Genomic DNA, 8,616 nt, shown 5'->3' with positions numbered 1-8,616 from the left:
TTTTCTAAAGATGACGATAGTATTGTTTTATTATAAAAAAAATATATATATATATATATATTATATAACTTCTTTATTTTTATTTTCTTATCTCTAATGTATAAGTAGGGTTTTCTTCCGGTCGTAGCAGGGGATATACCGCGTTCATTTCCATGGTGTTATGGGTTTCTTGTTTGGTGAGGTTTATTGCTTTATTATCTTCCTGCGGTGCGCTTGGCGGTGCTGGTGGTGATGGGCTCGGCTGTGGCATCTTTTCCATTGATGCTTCGTCCAGTAAATTGGAAATGGAGCCCCCCTATAGAGAAGTGGATCTTCCCATCACTCTTCTCGCTACGGTGTTGAGCACTGACGGTCGTTCGGCCGGAAACATTATATGGTCTCTGAGATCTTTTAATTCTCCTTCAGAATATATGCCACTAGTGGCGAATGATCCAGGGTTGATGTACTTCCAAATAGGCCTGATTAACGGTTTCATAATCGTTGGTGGTAAAGTGTCTACCGGGTTAGGTATAAATTTGTACCATGAATCCCTTAAGAGGTACATGGTAGGTGCAAATGGATTGCATGTCGTCTGCGTTCCTTGTTGTAAAAATATGTGAGTTTGAGGCGTTAAGAAATGTGTTCGATTTTCTCGGATTACCGGTAATTGGTCGTAACATTCCTTTGTTCTTGCGAGTTTTACATCCACTGGTATACACATTTGATTATGTGAATTACTTCTCCTGCTAAAAGGGCCATATATCCAGGTCCCTTCATTAGGTGATATGCAAAAATGTCAGGTGCTTGAGTAGCTATGGCTAATGCATTATGCAACATTTGTTTTTCTAATTTACATTGGTGTAATAATAAGTTTCTGTAAAGTTCATTTATTTGAGTGCGGACATGTTTCTCCACGTATACGAATTTAGAATTCATGTAGGTGAAAATATCGAGATTTGAGATGCCGGCTTGCTTTTTAAAGACAGTGGTACCGCGTACGGTCTCAAAAATTAATAATTTAGGATGTTCAGTTGTTATTAATGAATATCCACACGTATTGTATTTTCCTTTGCTAGTCAATGCAAATATTGTATCTTCTGTGGTTAAAGAGTAAACTGTTTGAGGATGATCTTTATCGTTATCAACTATTTTGTACGCGTATCCTTCGAATAATATACCAAAGTTATAGAGTTTGCATGTATCAGTAGGTACGGGATCCCAGTACGTATCTCCTCCCTCTACATCTGTACAATGTGTGGAGCCAAATTTACATGCTACGCCGGACCTGAGCTGCACTCGATTAGTGTTTATTTTTACATCTGCTACATAATCTTGTAGCGTAATTCTTACGCTTGCGAGTACGATTACATCTGTCCATGTTCCATAGAGATCGGTATACGCTCCTCCGATACACTCTCCGTCATTGTCTACGTTGCCGGCGAGTGTTATTGGACGTGTTGTGGTTTGATTTGATTTTAAGCCAGTTATGTAAGTACTTCCCATTTGGTAAGTACCGTAATCGTGCATTCGCCTGCATATATCACGGGGTATTTCTTCTATATATGAATATTTTCCATTGTATACATCCATGGTGTGAGAGAACATTCCGCATTTCTTAATTAGTCGGTCGATTTCAACTTTACACTGTATTACTTTCACTGACTCGAACTCGTTAATTTGGAGTAATTGTATATATGCTTGTTCGCGTTTGACATTTTGTGGTGGTATATCACATTCTTCGATAGTTAATAAAGATAAGGTTGTTAGATTTGCCGAAGGAGATCCACAGTCGTACCCTATTATTCCATGAGTCTGATAAAATTTAATTATTAGCACTACCAATATCACAACTAGTCGCTTAATGTCGAGGTCCATCTGAAAGTACATTATTATTATTTGGAACTGTTACTTGGCGTAGGTTTAATGTATGAAACTCGTAAGCGATTGGGATGTACAATTCGACTATTCCTTTTTATTCTAATTTTTACGTTGTTTCTATTCAAGATTTCTAGAACTTCGTGAGGCCCAGTATATTGATCTCCGAATTTACCTGGTTTTGGACCCTTTAATAAAAATACTTGATCTCCCGGTTTAAAGGTTTGTGGGTTGATTTTTCTATCGTAATAATTTTTTGATCTAATTTTCGCCTGAATGACATTATCGCGTGCGTTTCCCTGAATTGCGTGAAGTTGAGTGACAAGATTTATTAAATATTCGTCATAATTTGCTAATTTATCCCCAGGAGGTAGAAGTTCGTTCGATGGAACACGTGCTATCTTTCCAAAAACCAGCTCATATGGAGTGTGCTTTGTTGCTTCATGTACGCTCGTATTATAATTAAACATGGCAAGGCTAATCCATCTATCCCATTGTTTTTGTTCATTCGCGTATTGTTTTAAATATTCGCCTAATGCGTGATGTGATCTTTCCAATGATCCATTTGATTGAGGATGGAAGGCTGTCGTGCGAAACTTACGAATTTTAAATAATTTTGCAATTTTCCTTATTAGATCGCTAAGGAAATTTCTGCCTTGATCTGTTAATATTGCTTTTGGTGCTCCAAGGACAATGTATTCGTTTACCCTTTCGGTTTTAGGTAAATGGCCTACGATATCCATGGCTACTTTATCAAAAGAAGATCCTGGTGTGTCTGTGATTATCATTGGTTGTTTCGTTTTTACTCGTACAAGTTTTTTCAATTGACATTGTAAACATTGCTGTATATACCGTTGAACATCTGCTTTCAGATTTTTCCAGTAACAATCAAGTAATTATGTTTTATTCGGTTGTAAGTTTTTGTGACTCCACGGTGTCCTCCCGTTGGTAGGCAATGCATTTCGCTGATTATAACGGAACGTAAATCTTTCGGTGGATATTTAATTAGTCCGTGGCAAATAATAACTTTAGTAGGAGCGTCGGTGAATATTGATTGTATATGTGATTTGACGTCATTCCATGGAACATTATTAATAAACTCGGTTTTTGCAATACTAAATGTTTCTAATTTTAAATCTTCGGTTATTTTCCGTAAGTCTGTTAAGATTTTAACAATTTGTTTAAGAGTAACCGTAGGGCCTTCTCGTTGTTCTTCGCTGACAAGTAAAGCCACATGATAATGGTTTTTATGTTTTATGGCCTTGGCCTTTCCTAGAACAAGAGATCCTAGGTTTGGAAGCTCTTTTTGTTCGAAAAGTTTTTATGAGCCTGAATCTAAAGGTCTTTCCTGGGTGTCGACAAAATATACCACATTATCTTTTCGTAAAAATAATAATTCCCGAGAGTCTATAAGGTTATCATGAGTAATTTTATTTTCAATAAATGCAGGTTGCGTTTTTCATGATTTCAAATTTTTGTTAATAATATCTTGTTCGTGTTCCTCTTCGTCTTCCATATACCATATTATCTTTTCGTAAAAATAATAATTCCCGAGAGTCTATAACGTTACCATGAGTTATTCTATTTTCAATAAATGCAGGTTTCGTTTTTCTTGATTTTAAATTTTTGTTAATAATATTTTGTTCGTTTTCTTCTTCGTCTTCTTTTTCACTGTCAGAAATTTTATCAGGCGGATCATTTCTTTCTTCGATTTCTTCGATCTCTCCCTCGTCACTATGCAATTCGTTGGTTATTTTATTTTGCTCAATTTGTCTTGCAGTTCGGCTTCTTGTTTGAATTTTATTTTGTTTAGGAGGATCGTGTATTAAAGCTTTTTCGGTAATTGATAAATAATCTGGTTCGTTTAATTCTGTTTGTGTAAATGGAAGAGTATCGTTATTGTTATTTAATAAATCGCTTTCAGGTATTATTTCTTCGCTTTCTTCGATATCGGAAAGATATAAATGGAAATCGTCATCTTCCTCTTCTTCTTCTTCGCTATCGGATTTTTCTAGTAATTCGGCAATTACTTGTGCATCTTTAGGGTTATCCGGGTTTAAAGGTTTCTTGTTTTTTATAATTTTACAATCTATTTCTTTGATATTTACAGGATTTCTTGATAATGCGTCTGCGGTAACGTTCGTTTTTCCCGCTTTGTATACAATCTCATAATCATATTCTGCTAATTTTAATCTCCAACGAAGTATTCGCATATTTGCGTCTTGTACGTTTTTAAACCACATCAAAGGTTTATGGTCTGTAACTAAAGTGAATTTTCTTCCGTATAAGTATGGTCGAAAATGTTTAACGCAATATACAATAGCTAGTGCTTCCTTTTCGTACGTATCGTATTTTAATTCATTATCTGTTAAGGTTCGTGAGGCGTATGCTGTTGGTAGGTCTTTATTTATCTCCCTTTGTGATAATATTCCTCCAACGGCTATTCCAGATGCATCGGTCGTTAAAATAAATGATTTGGAAAAATCTGGGTATTGCAGTACCGGGTCTTCACACAATTTTTGTTTTAAAATTTCAAAAGATTCTTCCTGCACAGATGTCCACTCGAAGCGGGTGTCGTTTTTTAATAAATTTGTTAATGGTATGGCGAATTTTGAAAAATTCGGTATAAAGCGTCTGTAATATCCTGCAAGTCCTAAAAATTGTTTAATGTTTTTAGGTGTTTTAGGTCTTGGAAACCGTTGTACTGCTTCTAATTTATTTGGATCTGGTTTTACTCCGTCTTTACTGATTACATGTCCCAGATAAGTTACTTCTGTTTTCAAAAATTCGCATTTGTCTGGCTGTAATTTTAAATTAGCTTCTCGAAGACGTTCCATTAAAGCGTTATATTTTCTTTCGTGTTCTTCTAAAGACGTTGCATAGATAACAATATCGTCCATATAAACAAATAATTCCTTGCCTTGTAACCCAGTTAACACTAAGTCCATTAGGCGCTGGAAAGTAGCCAGAGCATTTTTTAGACCGAACGGCATTCGATCAAATTCGTAATGTCCAAAAGGAGTAGTGAAAGCGAGTGAAGCGAGGGGGGGATTTAAGGCCGGAGGAGGCACGAACCCAGCATCCATTTCTTCCGTGGCAGCGGCACTGTCGTGTCTGTGTAGGGCGTTTTACATACACACTTCCTCAGCCCGACAAATAATTGTTAGAAAACAACATTTGCGGGTCTGAAAAAATATGCGAGGTACAAGTGGCTGAATCGGGAATCGAACCCGAGTCTTTCGCTTTCCGCGTATCATTCTCGCCGCAGTACGGACTGCATTTTGTGGTTCGTGGAAAAATTAAAAAATTTAGCGCAACGCGTAAAGACTATTTTAACGACGAATGTCCCCATGGTAAATTTAACGCGAGATGAGCGGGAAAAGTTTCACAGCGCGACACACTGTCATATTTGCGAAAAACCGTTCGAGCAAGACGATACACGCGTACGCGATCATTGCCATCTTACCGGGCGGTACCGAGGTCCCGCGCATTCAAACTGCAATTTAAATTATAAAGACTCTTTTTGCATTCCAATAGTTTTTCACAATTTATCCGGTTACGATTCACATTTTATCATCGAGGAAATAGCTACCGCGTTCGAAGGCTCGATCAACGTACTACCGATAACGAAAGAAAAGTATATTTCATTCACAAAACACGTTAAAGATACCGCCGAAAGATCAGATTGGCGAAGCGATATAAAGCTACGGTTCATCGATTCGTACAAATTTCTCAGTACTAGTCTCGAAAAATTGGCATCGTTTCTAAATAATGATAAACTCCAAATTTTAAAATCGAAATTTCAAGATTTATCGACCGAAGAGTTCAATTTATTGACGCGAAAAGGTGTCTTTCCATACGAATACATTGACTGTGTCGATAAGTTGCACGATACGTCTTTACCACCGCGCGAATCATTTTACAGTTCCTTGACCGGTGACACCGTATCCGAGAGCGATTACGCGCACGCCGAAAACGTCTGGAGGCGGTTCTCCGTTCGAACGCTGGGCGAATACAGCGACTTGTATTTAAAAACGGATGTCTTGTTATTGGCCGACATTTTTGAAAATTTTCGCGACAAATGTATCGAGAGTTATGGGCTCGACCCCGCGTATTATTATACTCTTCCCGGATACACGTGGGACGCCATGCTAAAACATACGAATATTACGTTTGAATTACTTACTGATATCGATATGGTTATGTTTATCGAACGGGGAATACGCGGTGGCCTGAGCCAATGTTCCGGCAGATACGCGCGAGCCAATAACAAGTACAATATTGAACGATTGAAACGTAGCCGCTGTAGCCGCTCAGCGATGAGTCTTGACTTATCACCAGTATGAATGGAAGCCTCCTCGAGTAGTCCATCCTAAACCACTACGCCCCCTCTTCCCCCTCTTCTGCTCCCAATTAATAATACGATCTTCCACCGTCACCACATGGTGGATCTAGTGGACAGATTACCAGCACTTACGCTGGCACAGATGTACACCGCAGAGTGAAGCGAGGGGGGGATTTAAGGCGGGAGGAGGCACGAACCAAGCATCCATCTCTTCCGTGGCAGCGGCACTGTCGTGTCTGTGTAGGGCTTTTACACACTTCCTCAGCCCGACAAATAATTGTTAGAAAACAACATTTGCGGGTCTGAAAAAATATGCGAGGTACAAGTGGCTGAATCGGGAATCGGGAAGCTGTTTTATGACCATCTTCGCGGTTCATTTGCGCATGAATTTTTCTAAAATTTCTTGAGATTTATTTAACAAGGATGTAAGAATTTTTGAAGACGGTTCATTTTTATTTTTCATATTTCGTAGATTTAAATTTTTAATATTTAAATTATATTTTTGAGCCTCTTCAAGGAGGTTTTTTATTGTAACATGAGAGGTTTTTAATTCATTATCATTTTCTTCTTTAAATAATCCAACCTTAGGAAATTTAATATCCAGAGAGGATAAAGGACTTCTCCCTTTTTTGGAATGAGATTTTGCCGAAATACGTAGTGAGGTTTGATAATTCGTTTTTTACAAATTTGACATACTAATATCGCGGTTCCTAAATCAATCTGGTTATTAATTTGTTGAGATGTTTGTAAATATTTCTTGCAGTTACTGCCTACGTGCCCTTCCTTATAGCAGATTTGACAAATTTCTTTTAGATTGTTACTTTTCTGTCTACCTGAAATGCTATCTATTCCCTGTCGTAAATCTGTCATTGCTCGGAGCTCTCTCTCTATCCTTATAACGTCGGCTGCAGTTTCTTGTACATCTAGTAAATTTCTTGCAACTCTTTGCTCAATTTCTGGTTTTAGCCCTCTAATAAAACACTTGCACATGTTCTGTTCTAATGATGTTTTAATATTTTGGTCAGATGTTACGTTTCCCGAACTTCTATATGCTTCTAAAATTTGTTTTCCGAGAATTTTTACTCTATTTGCATAAGTAATTACATCTTTATCCCTCTTTTGATATATACAACCCAATTCCTCTTGTAATTGATAAACATTTTTTGCTGTTCCGTAAATTTGTTTTAAATATTTAGTTAATTTGGAAACGCTATTAAAATTTTGGTCTTTTTCGGATTTATTAAATTCAGGTATAATAGTCTTATCGCAGGAATCGGCGAAGTTAGTTTCGCTAAATCTTTTTTCAAAATCTTTTTCAATTACCGTTTCGTTTAATGAAAAATTAATGTCTTTATTAGTGGATTTATTAGAAGTAAAAGTGTGGTGTGTTTCTAATTTGTTAGTTTTTGTTCGATTGTATGTTTCCTGAGCAAGCTGAAAATTTCGTTCTACTTTGTCTTTATCAGCTGTACCTCTGGTCCCTTTACTCATTCCAGTTTAAAAGATCGCACATTACAATCCCGGACAAGCCCCTAAATTTTAAAGAGCAGTATGTTACGTCCAGACTCGGGAAAGGGTGAGTCGATGGAAGGGCGCAACAACTATCTTTAATTATCCCGAAATCAAACGTCTCGTTGCGTTTGGAATTGGGTCGAACGAAAACGTCTCGTGGCGTTTGGTATCGGGTCGAACGAACTGACAGGTCCGAAAAGCAGGTAAACGACTGAGTCGCTATTACACTGTTTTCGGAAGTTCGCTCGGCGGTCCCTTTTCGGTCAGAGAATTTAATCTCTTTTACGCGGGATGGGACCAAGTGCGATCTTTCTACTGGGAATGAGTGGGGGTTAATAAAGAGTTATTTAATTAACAAATATAAATTCATTCAATTTTAAAATGAATGATGAGTATACATGATTATATATAAAAAAGAAAAAATAAAAATATAATATTAGCTTTCATCTGAATGTGTGTGAGTGTGTGTGTTAGTTCGCGGGTGTTACATTAATACGGAGGACATCAGTCAGGAAAAAATTGACATCAGTCAGAATGTAAGGGACAAATTTTATCGTTAACATTTAGGTTCTGACTGGTTAATACAATATGAAGATTTAATTAATAATAAAAAAAAAAAAAAAACATGTGTGCGTGTGTGAGTGAGGTAGGAAGTAAGGATCATGGAGAGAGAGTGAAAGGAGATTTGAATTTAGTTCAATTTAGTCTTGATAGGACGAAGGTGATTCTAAATCGGGTAGTTCTTCGCAGAACTTCTGAATGGCTTTTTCGAAATCGTCTGATTCCATAAATTGCGGAGAAAGAGGGGGTGGATTATTTAAGAGGACTGTGGATGATGTTATACCTCGAAAAGGCTATAGACGAATTAATAGATATATAGTATTTTAGAGATATTATTTTATACG

This window comes from Formica exsecta, unplaced genomic scaffold (assembly GCF_003651465.1).
Source record: "Formica exsecta isolate Colony F162 unplaced genomic scaffold, ASM365146v1 scaffold809, whole genome shotgun sequence".
Lineage (NCBI taxonomy): Eukaryota > Metazoa > Arthropoda > Insecta > Hymenoptera > Formicidae > Formica > Formica exsecta.
This window is presented reverse-complemented; position numbering follows the sequence as displayed.